Consider the following 15265-nt stretch of genomic DNA (forward strand, 5'->3'; position numbering starts at 1 on the left):
CTGTGGGAAGACTCCCCAAACTGTAATGTGTGAGAGAGAACTCTTCACACAAGAAATCTGTAATGAGGACAGCTAATGTGTTCAGAAGGCAGCATTCCTTATCGCCTCTCTAAATGAGGCTATCTCCGGGAGACGCGCATCTCTGATGAGCTGCACTCTGAAGTCCTCATGAGCTCTCACTGCTCAAGTCTGCTGTCCTCAGCAGTGCCGCCCATATTGAGCTGGATAATCGCTCCTTAGTAACCTCTCAGTAAACACCTCACAGGTTTGACTCCTGCCGTGACCCTTAGATGACTCCAAATTCAATCAAGCAGGCTAGGATGGACTTTCACATACCCAAATTTAAATTCTTAAGGGAAAGTTATCAACACTTGGTGTCTTTGTTCTGTTTTGTTTTCCTACCCAGACTGCCATTTTTAAGGCTTTTTCTCTTAAACTCTCTGAAGCTATGGATTGTGTTGTTATTTAAATTTCAAATTTCAGTGACTATCAATAACTATGCAATACAATATACAATACCATAACATAGTCAGATAGTATCGAGTCAACTCTTATGCTCTCTGGTAAGTGTGCATTGTTCAGATAGAGTCTACTGCTTACTATGTTTAAAAAAACAGACAAGAGACATGATTTTGTGTTCCATCTCATCCTCAGATGAATTTCAAATGTTTTTATTAATTTATTAACTCCAGTAATCGTTTTACCTGCAAGTATTAGACTAGAAATTATGATTTTAGAAGAACTGCAGAAAGCAAATCAATAATGTTTCTGTTCACATTGTACATTATATATGAATAAATACATATCAATACCTGGATGCTAGAATAAAATTGAAAATTTTGGTGCTATTTGAGAAAAATGAGAGAGGGTAGACAGCTGTTGATTCCTGAGCTATGCGGAGATATGTGGCGTTCTGAGACGGGCTTGTAGCCGCTAACAGAACACCCTCAGCAGCAGGGGGGCGTAGCTTCCAGTGTACGAGCAACAGGAAGGCATGGGGTTGAGGATATGCTATTTTTATATCTAGCTTCTGCCCTACTAAGTATTTCCCTACTTTTCATGTCTAATAATTTCTTTTAAAAAATAATATCAAATATGATGTTTTATTTTGGCGGCTTTATAAAGCTAGTAACCTTTTATATTCTTACTGAACTTCAAATTTTATTTTCAGAGTGTGTGGATTTGATAGGCAAGTTGACTGATTTAACAATATTTTTCAAACAAATACCTATAGACAATTTTGGAAATTAATTTAATTTCTTTACATGGTATGTCTACATGGAAGCTATGTCTAAAAATAACTTTATTGTCTTAGAGGAAAAAATAAATAAATTTGTAAATTAAAGTGGTTTAATCAATTCATCAGTATATAAGCTTTAATTAAACATAAAATCTTCAGAATAGTATCTTGTGAGGCTGGAAGAGATTCCATTTTTATGCTAGGACCTTGTGGGACTTCAAACTTCACCCCCACCCCTGAGGAAAGCCAGGGGTCTCTAGCCCCTTTTTAGGGGAAGTATTAGCTAATGGGAAAACCCAAGCTACACAAAACTGCTGACAAGATGTTGACCACCTGACTTCCCCTATTGGTTGAGTAACAATGGACCAATCAGATAAGTCTCCAGGAAGACCCTATGTTAGCAAAGGGTCAGCAGATGTCTGGAGGATGTAACCAGGGGGTCTGTTGCTATCCCCCTTAGATACTAACAGCCTATCAGGAGCTAACAGTTGAGCTTTACCCCACCTTTAGCCAATTGTGATATAGGATCAGTAATTATGTATTTTGAGACTGGAGCCTTGTGACTGCTTTATGATTTTTGTCTTTGTAAACAAACCCCTTATAAAAATAGACGGGGGTTCTTCTCCCCCATCTGCTGGGTCAGTCTGTGAGGCAGAGGACCTGTGCTAGCCTGTACTTAATAAACAAAACCTTGCTTTTGCATTCAGAAGTGTGGCTCCATGGTGGTCTTCTTGGGGGTCCTAGGACTCAGGCACAGCAATCTTACCTCCTTATATATATAATATAATATGCTATATTATATGTATTTAACACAAGCATCTAGAACTGTCCAGGATAGGAACAACTGGAGAACTGCCATAAACAGTCTGCTCATGCACACTTACGCATTGCTGGGGTATAAATGATGAATGATATTATGTATATTATGCAATGCATTATATTATATTTCATGTATATATAGTGGAAATACAAAGAGACAGACATATGCATATACTCTTAAATAAATAATGCAAAATTGAATTATTTTTATACAGATTGTTAATTAAAAATGCTGGCAGATGACCTTGTGATAAGGTATGGAGTTATCTGGGTATATGCCATGGAGCAAAAATGGTTAGGTCACATGGTAATTCTATCTTATTTAATTTTCTCTGAAGAATCATTGTTGGAACCCAGTCCAGGAATGAAGTCGTTAGCAGAGAATTCAGAGTGCCTGTGAGAAACAAGAGTCTTGTGGCCTCGGTTTCTTCACAAATAGGGAATCCTTCTTGGAACATAGTTTCATGCTCCTCCCAGGTGTAGCAGATTGGAATGAGTGTATTCCATATTACTCAGCAATGCTTGCTAGTGTCATTCAATAGAGGGTTTAAACCATCTGTCATATGCCTGTGAGGAAAAACATGGTTTTTCTGCATTAGGCTTGCCCCTATGATTGTATGTACTAAGAGCTGCGGGCCTGCTTTTCGTCCCGCCTGGCTCCCGCACGGCTTGCTTTACACCAGAAATAACAACACACAAACTGTATTCTTTTAAATACTGCTTGGCCCATTAACTCTAGCTCTTACAGGCTAATTCTCATATTCCGCTCAACCCATCTCTAATAATCTATGTAGCATCAGTCTTACTGGGAAAGATTCAGCATGTCTGACCTGGCAGCTTGCTTCATGACATCTGCCCGGGAGAGGGGAGCATGGCCTCTGCATTCTGTTCTGTTTACTCCACCCACCTATGTTCTAAGCTATGAGGCCAAGCAGTTTCTTTATTACTTAACCAATGAAATCAACAGATTGATATATGACACTCCCACATCAATTGTACACAGCTAGGAACTCATGAGAATGTTACTTACGTGACCTTTTATCCTCAGAGGACAAATTTTCTGAGGCTTTGAATAAGTTGGCTTTTGCATGAGACCTCATTCTGCCTTATTTCTCAGCTCCCTTCTCCCAGGTCCCAGTCTCTAGAGAGGTGATCAATCTCCAAACTGGTCTCCTCAATGGCTGTCTTAATTTGGTGACTAGGTTTCCTCTGCCCCTAAGTTCTCTCCAACATCTGTTGTCAGATTTCTTGATGACAGTTGTTCTGACTGGGATGAGGTGACATCTCAAGGTAGTTAGAATTTGTAGTTCCCTGATAGCCGGGGATCTTGAACACTTGGTAAATCAGTTATTGGACATTTGTTTTTCTTCTGTTAAAATCTGACTAGCTCATTAGTCCATTTGTTGAAGGGCAGTTTAGTTTCCTTGGGATTTAATTTCTGCAATTCTTTATAAATTCTGGCCATCTTCCCGTGTCTGAACTGTGGCTTGTAAGGATTTTCTGCTGGCTGCCTGTGTGCACTGTAGATGGTTCCCTCTGCTGTGCAGAGTGGGTTTGATTTCATGTTGCCCGTCTGTGGGTACTTGTGGTTGTTCCTGTGCTGTTGGAGCTCTGTTCAGAAAGTTCTTGCCAGGCGGCGGTGATGCACGCCCTTAATCCCAACACTCCAGAGGCAGAGGCAGAGGCAGAGGCAGAAAGATCTCTGTGAGCCTGAGGTTAGACTGATGTACAGAATGAGTTCAAGACACCTAGGGCTACACATAGAAACCCTGTCTTAAAACAAAACCAAATGAAACAAAAAAAAAAAAAAGTCTTGCTAACCTCAATGTCTAGCAGAGTGTTTCCATGCTTTTGTGTAAAATTTTTAGGTTTTATGATAAAGTCTTTGGTCCATTTTGGAATTATTTTTGTTCACTACAAAAAAGAACATGTTTATTTGTTCTTTCCATGAAAAACATGAATCTAATTTCACTCAGGAGGATAATCCACTTTTGCTGATGCTGTTTGCTGAATAGGCTGTATGTTTGACTCCTTTATCAAAAGTAATTAGGTGGCCACAATTTTATCAGTTAAATGAGATATCTTCACCCCTGACCCCATGTCTACTGGTATTGTGTTCGCTATAGCAAGGGGCTGTAACCAACCTAGCTATCCATCAACAGATGAATAACGAAAAATCTCATCAATGTGAATTAAACCGAACACTGCTCATGGCCAATGAAAATGAAGTATATTTGGCTCTGAAGAAAAGACACAAAATTTTCAAAACAAATTTAAAAGTGTTATTATTATGGTTCTTTGTTAAGGGTACAAGGCTCTTGCACAGCCCTAGCTGGCTTCAGACTTGCTATGTAGCCAAGAATGACCTGTAACTTCTGATTCTCCTGCCTCTATTTCCTGAGTGCTGTGTTTATAGACTTTGGCCACTAAAGCGATGCAGTGTGGGATCAGGTGTGAGGCTGATAAATGCTGGGTAGGGGCAACCAAATGAGATGTATCCCTAGTCCTGGTGGGATGGCCTTAAAAATAACATAAAAGGGGTAAAAATGTGTACTGTTTCCCTGTTAATCTACTTACTGGGTGCTATGATAGTCGTTATCATTATTTGGGGTTTCTGGGGTTTGAACCCGGGGCCCTGTGTATGTGAAGTACATATTCTATTATTTAAAACACCACAATATCTACTAGTATTTTCACAATGGATACTTATTTTTGTTAAATAAATTAAATATTTTTAGTTTAATTAAACACAGGAAGCAAATTAAAGGGCATGCTTTTTTCTTTTTAAAGCACTCAGGACATTTTAAAGCTGAAAATTACTTTAAAATGTTTTAAATTAATTTATTTATTTTGGGAAATTTTAGCTCTATTTATTAGTAGAAATTGGATCTGTTAAAGCATGTGTTGGAGTCTGTTATTTTAACTACTGACATCACTTAGATGACTTTGCTGTGTAAACAGCCCCTGCTCACTTGCTTGGCTCAGCGTATTATGTATAAATATTGATGAGAAATAGACCAAAGTTCCCAACTCTGCAACTGGGTGTAAGTGGTTTATCCTGGGAAATTAAATGAAAGCAAACTATTCTCCCCAAAATACCTTCATAATAATTGAATCCAATACACTGAAAATCAAACCTTTTACTTCAGTCTTTCAAACAAAGGAAACGTTTTCACTATAAAAGTGAAAAAGTCTCACATTCCTATCTCCTTATCAAAAGGAATTCAACTACCAATGAGAAAATTAAGCTGGTAATGCTTTATCACACGGTAGCATCTATTTTATGTCTATGTCTTTTGAAAGGAGCAGTGGTAATTAAATAATGTTTTTTAGGCAGTTTCCAAGGCTTGAGTTAATTAGCGTGATCATCCCATTTACACTTTAATTCAAGTCTTTCCGACTGGTGCCCATGACTCATTGATAAAGAGATGGGCTGAAAGACAGGCTACGTGCTTTGCTGAAATGCCCTGTGCATTTGAAATGTTCCAAGCCAACAGCATCATGGGCAGTCTTAAGGGCTTTGAACACACTCTTCCCACTCCTTCTAATAGCATCATTTGTACTTTCATTTCATCCTTTAAAATGGTATTTCTAAAGACTTGCCCTTTTCTATGGAGACTCTACATTCTAAGATGAGTTCAGAAAACCATGAGCAAATGACTGAAAAATAGCAGTCATTGGTCTTGTACTTTCCAAGTTTTGACCTGTGCAAACTTACAGACACTGGGGTAGGAGACTACAGAGAGATGGGGAGAGCCTCCATGATGCTCAGACCCCTTCTTTTCTTTGATGAAACAGGAGTTCAAGGCCTGACATGTCAAGATTGCTCTCTCAAGTTGCTTGGCCAGTCTGTAAATAGGTAATATCTGGTTCTGTTTCATCCTAAAATACAGAACAATTTTTAAAATAATATGTAGTTTCAAATTGCATAGAAATGATGAATCAACTCGTGAGATGTCTAAATTCCCAGACCCTATTCTCGCTTATGCAAGCAGCCCTGGTTAAACTCAGCAGGTCACAGAAAAGACATGAAAGTGAGAAGGAAGCCAGTCGAAAAGAAAGGGGCCGGGAGAAGAAAGTAAGGAGAGCTATCTGACCAATATAAACTGCACACAGTATGATATTGCTTAAAAACTTAGGTTAAAAAAACAAACTTGTCAAAAGTGGAGCAGAGAAGACACAACCCAGCGGTTTCTAAGGTTTGCTTCTCAGTCACAAGGACCGGAATTTGGATCCCAGCACCAACCTAATAAACCAGGTCTCCTACAAACTCTTGTGATTTCAGTCCCCAAAGCCTGAATGTGTATATTTGCACACAGAAGTAAGTACACACATGAAAATAGATAGAAATATAATCTTTGGAAATCAGGTTCCCGGTAGCTCGCCGTGATCGTATAGTGGTTAGTACTCTGCGTTGTGGCCGCAGCAACCTCGGTTCGAATCTTTGGAAATCAAAGAAAAGAAGAGTGAAGGAAACAAGTAAAAATTTCTAAGCAAACAGATTTGAACACCTGCTTTGTGTCAGCATCTGGTGTCCTACAGGGACAAATCTGAGCACTGGGAATGACCTCTACTGTGCCATGGGGGAGGTGATCTTGATCCCAGTATTCAATGTCCTTTCCTAAGGGCAGATCTTGCTTCTCCACTCTCTTCAAGAGAGGTTCTCAAAACATTCAAGGTCAGAGGAGCTTGTGCAAAGATTGAGTTTCCAAACAGCTCAAATCTCAGAGTGACCTTGACAGGCAGTCCCTTGTTGGATTGATGCAAGAAAAGCCTTGGAATGAAACAGAGACCCTAGTCTGTTGTTGGGGTACATGGAAAGAAGCTGGGCTCATAGTCTGTTGTTGGGGTGCGCTCACAGAGCAGAGATGCCACTTGAGTATTGGTGGGCCATTAGAAAGAAAATGAAAACCAAGGTGTGGGTGGAGGAAAAAAGTTTATAAAGGCAGGGGAATTAGAGGAAAGGGGCAAGAAGAAGGCTAAAGTAATGACAGTCCTGGTAATTATCACCGAAGAGAAAAAAATCGGTTTGACCGAAATTGGACTTTTCTTTTTCTCAGTCATTGGCTCCTAGCATCACATTCTAGCATTTCAGGCACAAAATCATCTTGGTTTTTCTCACATCTTGCTTTGCTTTCTTTTTATCAAATACACTTTGATCATCTAGTACACATCCTACCATGGCACAAGGGTTGTGACGGAGCAGAGATCGCACACAGGTCTTCAAGCCAAAAGCAGGCTCAACACTTGACATGTCGGCTCTACCCAGCAGGCTGGCTTGGTCGTGTTTCACATCTCTGCCCATCCTTATATCTTACCCATTTCTCACAGTCTATGCCTATGTTATCATTTGCTTCCCAGCAATTAATTTTTAATCAAATAAAATAGCCTCCTGCTTTTTAAGTCTTGAATGTCTCACAAAGGCTGGCTCTCTTGTTAGCAACTTGGTTGTTACAACTGGTGCCACTGTGAGTGTGTGTGTGCAACTTCCAGGTGGCGGAGCCTTATAGAAGGAAGTGATGTCACTAGGGAGGTGATGGGACTACAAGGATAACTATTTTTCCCACTTTGTCTTTCATGATAAACAGTTTGCTCTAGTCATGTGGTCCTACCATAATGTATTACCTCAAAGCAATGTTCCCACTAACTGAAACTGCTAAAACCACAAGCCAAAATAATTACCCCCTTGTGTTTATCTCAAGGATTTGTTACAGTGACAGAAAGCTGAGAAACACACAACCCTTTAGTGACCAAGTGACCTTTGCCTAGCTTCACCGTGGAGAACTGGGGTCAGGCGTTTCCTTCAGTCTGGCCCCAGTCAGTCAAATACTTCAATATAGGTCTTCATTTGCCACCGAATTATTCACTGGAGACTTTTGCTCACAGTCGACCAGACTGAGCCCAGTTTGTCCCTAACCTCCATTCCTGTTTTAAATGCATACTCTGTTTGGTGGACAAAGCACAAGTCGATCACTGCCCTCTCTGTGCATCCCATCGACATTCTAGGAAACAGGGGAATGATTTTCTTCTGCCTGGGTATTCCGGTATCCCACACCTTTCAGATTTGGCAATTTAGCTGTCTTCAGTGGGTACAAGCTGGGTCAAGAAGACATGCCAGAGGTTATGATAGACAGTCAAGATAGTGGAGAGGATAGACTGGTCTGGAAAATGCAAACATGGAGGAATTCAAGCCAGTATTTCTACTGACCCTGATGGGGAAGAACAAGTAACTCCAGACAGACTACATTTAAACAGGTTTGGGTCTAGGCATGCTGGCCCTTCCCAGAAAAAAAGGAAGAGAGCGTTATAATTTCTGGGCCCTAGAATTGAAGCTGATCTGAGTTTCCTCAATTCCATGCCTTTATCAGGCTCAACCTGAGCAAGGCACCCTTGGTAGGAAACCCTGCATCTGCACTTCGCTAACTCACACTCTGACTCTGTCCCCACTGCTGTGGCCCACTGATATCTGTGTATAAACGGGTAAATATAGGCTTATGAGCTATGCACAGCCTATCACTGAGACACACACCTCTCACAAGTTTGTTTCTACAGCCCCAACAAATAAACACCAATGGTTTTGCTTCCCTATCTCTTGATAAGAATTGTCTGCATCCATTCCCACACTGAGACCACTACCACCGTGGCACTGGGGGCTTTATGAGATCATCGCACTGGACATACCCAACAGCTGAATCCCATTGAGATAAAGTCATCATAAATTTTAATGTCCATCTCTCCTCCTAGCCATATCAAAGAGGAAAATATCATGATTGGATCCCAACTAGAGAATCAACCCACCACACAGGGTAGAATTCTGGGAACACCATTTACATATAATGTGATAGCCTTCTTTCGTTTTCTATGCACTGTACTTGCTTGGGAGACAGGGGATGAGCTTCCCCTTTTAACTGTGCATTGCTTCTTTTTGAAATGAAGATTTTTGCATGTGCGGGAGTGAATGTGTTAGCATGTCTATGGATGAATGTGTGTACATGTGTGCGCAGGTGCAAAGCCGAGGGTGGGCCCCTTCCTCTGTAGCACTACCCTTCCCTGAGGCAGGATCTCTCCGAGAACCCAGAGCTTGCCAATTCCAATTTGATTAGGTATCCTGCTTTCCCCACAGGGGCTGGGATCACAGATGCTTTCCAAGTCTGTCTGACTTTTATACATGGCCTCTCAGGGGCCTCATACTGCATGTCAAGCACTTCAGTCATCCACCCTCATCTCAGCCCAAGAAATGATTCTTGATGAAATAAATGGAGATGGTGAATGTCGTGTAAGTACAGTAATGGCTAAAATGCTGGAAATGCAGGAAATAATGTCCTATCTACCTGTCACACAGCAGGTTGATACAAGGGCATTAAAGAGATTGCTTCGACTAGCATTACAGAATATCATCTCTCCGTGAGAACAGCAAGCCATCTTGCTTTAAGGAGAAAATATTTTTAAGTTTTGTTAGGACTTTCAAAAACTCAGTTATTGCCACTCAAAAGTACTTGCCTTGTCTGCACCAATAATGTCACTCCTGGGCATTGCACCACACCTTTGGCCAAACCCATCTCTCAGCCTCTGCCTAGGCCATACTTCCATCTCAGAAGATAAAATGGGCAAATATGGCCTCCCACTACCTCCCACTTTCTTCTCAGCTCCAGCAGTGGCTGTCTCTACCTGGCTACAAACGTATTACTAGATGAACCAATGCCCACGCACCTGCTGTTTTTGTTGCAGCCTTGCCAAGACAGTGACCATTAACGATGCTCCTTTTATTGTACATGATGATCATGTCTTGTGACCCCATTCTATCAACGCTCTCAAACCACTGCCATTCTTGAGGTTGTGGCCAGTTGTGGGTGGCATATTTCCTTAGCATACTAAGTCGCTTTTCTGCCTTCCTACTCGGGCAAACTGCAGATGTATCTGAAAGAACTCTCCACTCGGGCAAACCGTAGATGTATCTAAGGGTACTCTCCACTCGGGCATACCTTACATCTATCTGAGGGTACCCTCTACTTCCTGAAGTCAGGCTGCCTCCCTCACTTCTTTCCATGACCACTCCACTCTATGGTCACCTCTTCTCCACACCATTACCAGCTGAGCATGTGGACTCATCGTCCCTCTGAACCCCAGAATGCATGGCTCCTCTGCTCCTCTGAGCACGCTGCTTCCTGCTCTGCCTGGCCTCCATGGCTCTAAGATGTCTTGTCTCTCCTTCTTCCTTAGTCTTTCCCATGGACAGTTTCAGTTATCAGCTAAATACCTGTGCATCATTTTCCCTGCCCCCCTTTCAGCATCTACTCCAGAACTGAGGTGGTTTCAGCCAGTCCTCTGTGGTAAATGATTTTAATCAGACATGTACCTAACATCCCATGGGTCTTACATGCTTCGCTCACGTGTACGTAAAGGTAGAGCAAATCCAATTTAGTTAACGCACACCTCTTCCCCATCCTTTATGCTGGAGTCCTCTAACCCTTCCATCACTTACTTACTAGGATCCATACCTCAGGACTCAAGGGTGAAAACTTGAAGATCAATATCTTCATTTTATTCCCACTGAACTGGGGCCATTTGCACTGGTATGGTGTCCTATGACTATTCTACCCCTAATTCATTCCCCTCTCCCCACTCCTACATCCCATCCCTCACTCAGTTGCAATAAGTCTTCCTCTTCTTGTTATGGCAGACGGATGCCTTTTTTTTTACAATCTTTTCTCATTTTACATAGCTATCCCTGTTCCCATTACCTCCCCTCCTCCTACCCACCCTTGTCCCCACCCCCTCCCCCATCCACTCCTCAAAAGGGATAAGGCTTCCCATGGGGAGTCAGCAAAGTCTGACACATCACTTCTGGGCAGGACCAAGATTAGTGTTTCAATCCTTCTTTTCTTGCCATCCTTCTTGGTCTATGTGCTCTAAAAGCAGCCCACAAATGTCCAGGTCTTTTCCTGTTCTTTTGTGTAGACAATGGAAGCTTTTGGGAGAAAGTCTACATCCTGTCTATGACATAAGAGATTGGGCTTGGCTTTCTAATTCTACCTTATTGTGCCACACTCCCTGATTGCTCGTTACCAACATCAGGCTGATTTCTGTTCCTGGCACCTTAGTGATGCCCTGGTCACCAGTGTCCTGACTGCCTGGACATTCTTTAAGCTTGAACACGACTGTGTTCTCCCTGGAAAAGCTTTCCCCATGCTCACCAAAGTGGCTGTCAGTCACAGGGCTCCCAGTCTCTCCAAACCCATTGACTCTTGTGCCTAGTTCACTCAGAGAATCCTACTTCCTACTGGAATAAGCACTTACTAATCCCAGGTCCTTAGCGAGGAGCCTGGAAGCTGGTTGCCTTCACCAGCAGTGCGGATTTTATACTTTTCTTTCAGACAATAGTATTGTTTCATTGTTACAAAATTAGTAATGCTGAAGTGCTTCAGAGCGTTCTTAATAACATCATTATAGGAGTGTTCGCAGCATCCCATCTGCTAGAGTGCATATGTTCAGAGAGTGGGGCTGACGAGGAAAACATTGGGAAGATAATAACGGCACAACTGGCAAGCAACAAAAGCCGCGAGATTGATTCCAAGTCGCACATTAATATTCTTTGTGCATAGAATGTAGGTTAGTGGGAGGTTATGGTTCATCTAAAAGTAGTCAGAGATAGTACAAAGAATTCTAGATGAGCGCTCACTGTTCAGAAAGATGCCCTACCGCTGACGATGGCACAGCAAACTGAGACACAAACCAAAGCAATGGTGGCGCTAGGAAGCCGCTTGTCCATAGCTGTTTCTCATCTGCGAACCAGGAACTCAGACACTGGGAATCCCTGAAGATATCTGGAAAACATGAGTTTTCTGTTAGAAGCTGGCTGAAAATTTCTGATTCTAGTTTTCCCTAAGTATCCTAAGATATTTCCCTAAGATCAAAATATCTCCTTGTAGGGAAGTTTTGGGCAAAACCTAAGAAAAGACATACCCAACATGGGTAGAATGTTCTTCCAGAATTCCCTGCATGTGAAATTTGTTTGCTAAGTAAGTCATCTACTTTTGGGTTTTTGAAACATGGTCTTGCTGTATGACCAGTGATGACCATGAACTCAAGATTCTCCAGTCACAGCCTCTCAAATGCTAGGTATATAAGTCTGGGCGGCTGCATCCAATTCTGTGCATATCAATAATGGAATAACTGAGTACTAAGAAAAAATCAGAAATTCCATACATTCTAAAATCTAATGTAGCATACAATATTTTTGCCTTTGAAGTCTATATATTCACTGCATAATTATTCTGCCATTGAAAGCACAGCCTGTACAGATGAATGGAAATGGCAAGGCTAATAAAACTTCACTCAAAAACACAGGCTTTGTTTGGAATTGACCCACAGGACACAATTCGTTAGATGCCACGAAGTAGGTGGCAATGCCTTAACCGTATGCGTGTTGTTAGGCCCAAGGGCCTCTTCCATCCTTGTCAAGGGGAGTGCTAACCTTCTCTCCTTTCATGCAACACAAGGACACAATTCGTAAACTCCTACGTTACTGATTAGAATCTGTGGATTTAAGGAGGGCATCCCTGGCTTCCTTGGCTTTTGTGGGTATTTGTTCCTAAAGAATACATATAAGATAGGCAATGTAATGTTGTGTGATTCATCTTTGAAAGTACAAATTCTTAAAGTCTTTTTTTATTGGTTTAAAAAAAATCTAGAATCCTATCTGGCATTTTTAAAGTTGATAGCCTACTGTCCTTGGAAAATAAGGCTCGGGCCTCTTTTGCTCTATTTCTAGACAGAGTCACATGATTAAGACACTATGAAGAAAAAAAGGAAGGAAAAAAAGACACTATGATGATTGGTTGTCTCACATGACAAAGGAAGTCGCAATATAAACTCATTCAAAATGAAAGAAAACTGCAGTCTTAAGTACTAGTGGAATGGAACTCTGCCTTAGACAGAGAATCATTCCTTTCCTTGAGGAACCTTGGGGTGAAAAGAAAATGAAGATAGATAAAATCCACTCTTTCCATCTTTGGAAAAAGCAAATGCTTGTTGTTGACCAGTTGTTACTCACTTGAGTGGGGGACCACCCAGGAAGCCTCCTTAAAGTTAATTTAGCTGTACCTCACCTTCTATTGGGAGGAAGGGCTCCTGTGGCTCCTGTATTTTTTCTGCCCTTTTTACCACCCAAATTAAATAAAGTTGAAAGAATTTTAGTCTTGATCATGTTGCCAGATTCCGCACACACATATGCATTGTGTTTTTGTGCCTTTTGCTGTTATTTCCCTCTTATTCTGAGGAAAGACTGTTGACCCGTCAGACTCTGAAACTGCATTTAGTGGCCCTGCCTCTACCTCTCCTGTGACATGACAGGAGGCGTCTTTCTCCTAAGCTCAGGTAGACCCCATGGTTTTTCTGTGTAGCCATTTGATTGTCCTTCACAGCTTCTGCCCAGCAGGACGCTGTCTAGAACTACAGGAAGCATGACACACATCAGTCACCATCAATGACCTTCTGATGAGTACATGCCACTGTTGCCCCCTGACGTGTCCCCATTAAGATACTATCCTTTCTCAAACATGAAAGACCAATATACATTGTTATTTTCCTTTCAGCCTGGACATTTAGGTCAACTGTTAGGGTTTTTTCTCTGCCTCTGAGACTTTATAGTTTTTCTTTTTCGTCTCTAAACAATAGCTCTGTCCATTTACTTTCTAGGATGTATTGAAATACCCTGCCTCTCAAAGTTTCAAGACCTTGAACAAGTTTAATCTGTTAAAGAAAGCTCTAAAAGAAAAAGGTCAGAGAAATTCATGTCACTTCTACAGCTAAAGCTAAACACATGTGGTGTTTCTTCCAGGAGACAAGCTGCAGAGGGAGCATGTGGATAACCCCGAGTCTCTTCATTTAAGACACTAAATCCACCAACATCAATAGTAGCTTCATTCTAAGTGTGGAAAGGTTGTTTCTGTGTTTTTGCTGTATTCTCATTTTAAGGGTGATTCTTCTTTAAAGCTTGGTATCATACATTTAAATTTCATGTTACTATACAAAGTTATCTTGGCATGTATGCTTTTATGTAGTTATTTCTTTTATTTATTTATTGTTTATTTGTGTGTGTGTGTGTGTGTGTGTGTGTATGTGTGTGTGTGTGTGTATGTGTGTGTGTTTGTCTGTCCATGCACATGTGCATGCTGAGATCCACATAGGTCAGCAGAGGTCATGGATCCTTTGCAACTTAGAGTGACAGGCAGTCGTGAGACACCTGATGTTGGTGCTACAGTCTGAACTCATGGTCTCTGAAAGAACAGTAAGCAAGTGCTTGTAACTGCCAAGTCGTCTCTCTAGCACACGTAATATGTTTGCCTGTTTGCTCTTTCATGTTCTACTGTGATTCACATCTTTGATTTTTCTTTCCATTGACTTCTCAAACTCAACTAGAGGGTAGCTTCTTAAAGATATATCTAATCTTGAGATTTCTTAATTTTTTTTTTTTTGTTTTCAAGTCAAGCAAAAGAGGAAGGTAGACTACAACACCAATTATCTCTTCTGGTGTCAATCTTCATGTCCTTAAACTCTGACAGTCTTTCTGAAGACTAAAACATTGAAATCACACTTCAGAGCTGCTGATGTTGCCCCTCTGCTAGCCATGGACTGTTAAGTTAAAGACAAAATAAAAAGTAAGGACTTAAGGCCTATGGACATAAACTCTTAAAAATTCCAGAAGATGAAAGATGGTGAGAATGCTTCAGGTCTCTGAAACAGAGTTAAATTAATATGTATGGAGAGGCATAAGTAGTTGGGGCTGTTGGGGGTGGGGTTGGTGCTTGCATAACTAAGGCTGTGGGGCCCGGTGCTTGCCCTTGGGAAGGCGATATTTCTCAGAGGCTTCTCCACTTCTGTTCACATGCCTGTGAGCTGATCACAAAAGAACATGGCAGTAGGTGTGCCAGCTTTGCACACTGGATGCAGAAGCCAGAGTGAATCATCTATATTACAGGATTACAAAATGTGGTTCTTGCCCCCTGTAGGCTCGTGTGTTTAAATGCTTAGTCTTCATTTGGTAGAACTCTTTGAGAAGGGTTAGGAAGTCTGACCTATTTGCAAGAGTTGTATCACTAGGTACGAGCTCTGTGGTTTTAAAAGCCCATACTATTCCCATTTCTCTCTTTCTCTCTCTGCCCATGTAAGATCTCAGCTACTTGTCTAGCACCTTGCTTGCCTACT

The 15265-nt window shown here is 41.4% G+C and overlaps 1 non-coding gene across 1 annotated transcript; it reads right to left on the minus strand.

Annotated features, from left to right (window-relative positions):
• Positions 1-12429: 12429 nt before the first annotated feature.
• LOC142842853 (U6atac minor spliceosomal RNA) lies at positions 12430-12555 on the minus strand. Its single transcript, XR_012909510.1, has one exon. It is a non-coding gene; the product is annotated as a U6atac minor spliceosomal RNA (small nuclear RNA).
• Between the last annotated feature and the right edge of the window lie 2710 nt (positions 12556-15265).

The sequence above is a fragment of the Microtus pennsylvanicus genome, chromosome 1, assembly GCF_037038515.1.
Source record: "Microtus pennsylvanicus isolate mMicPen1 chromosome 1, mMicPen1.hap1, whole genome shotgun sequence".
NCBI classification, from domain to species: Eukaryota; Metazoa; Chordata; class Mammalia; order Rodentia; family Cricetidae; genus Microtus; species Microtus pennsylvanicus.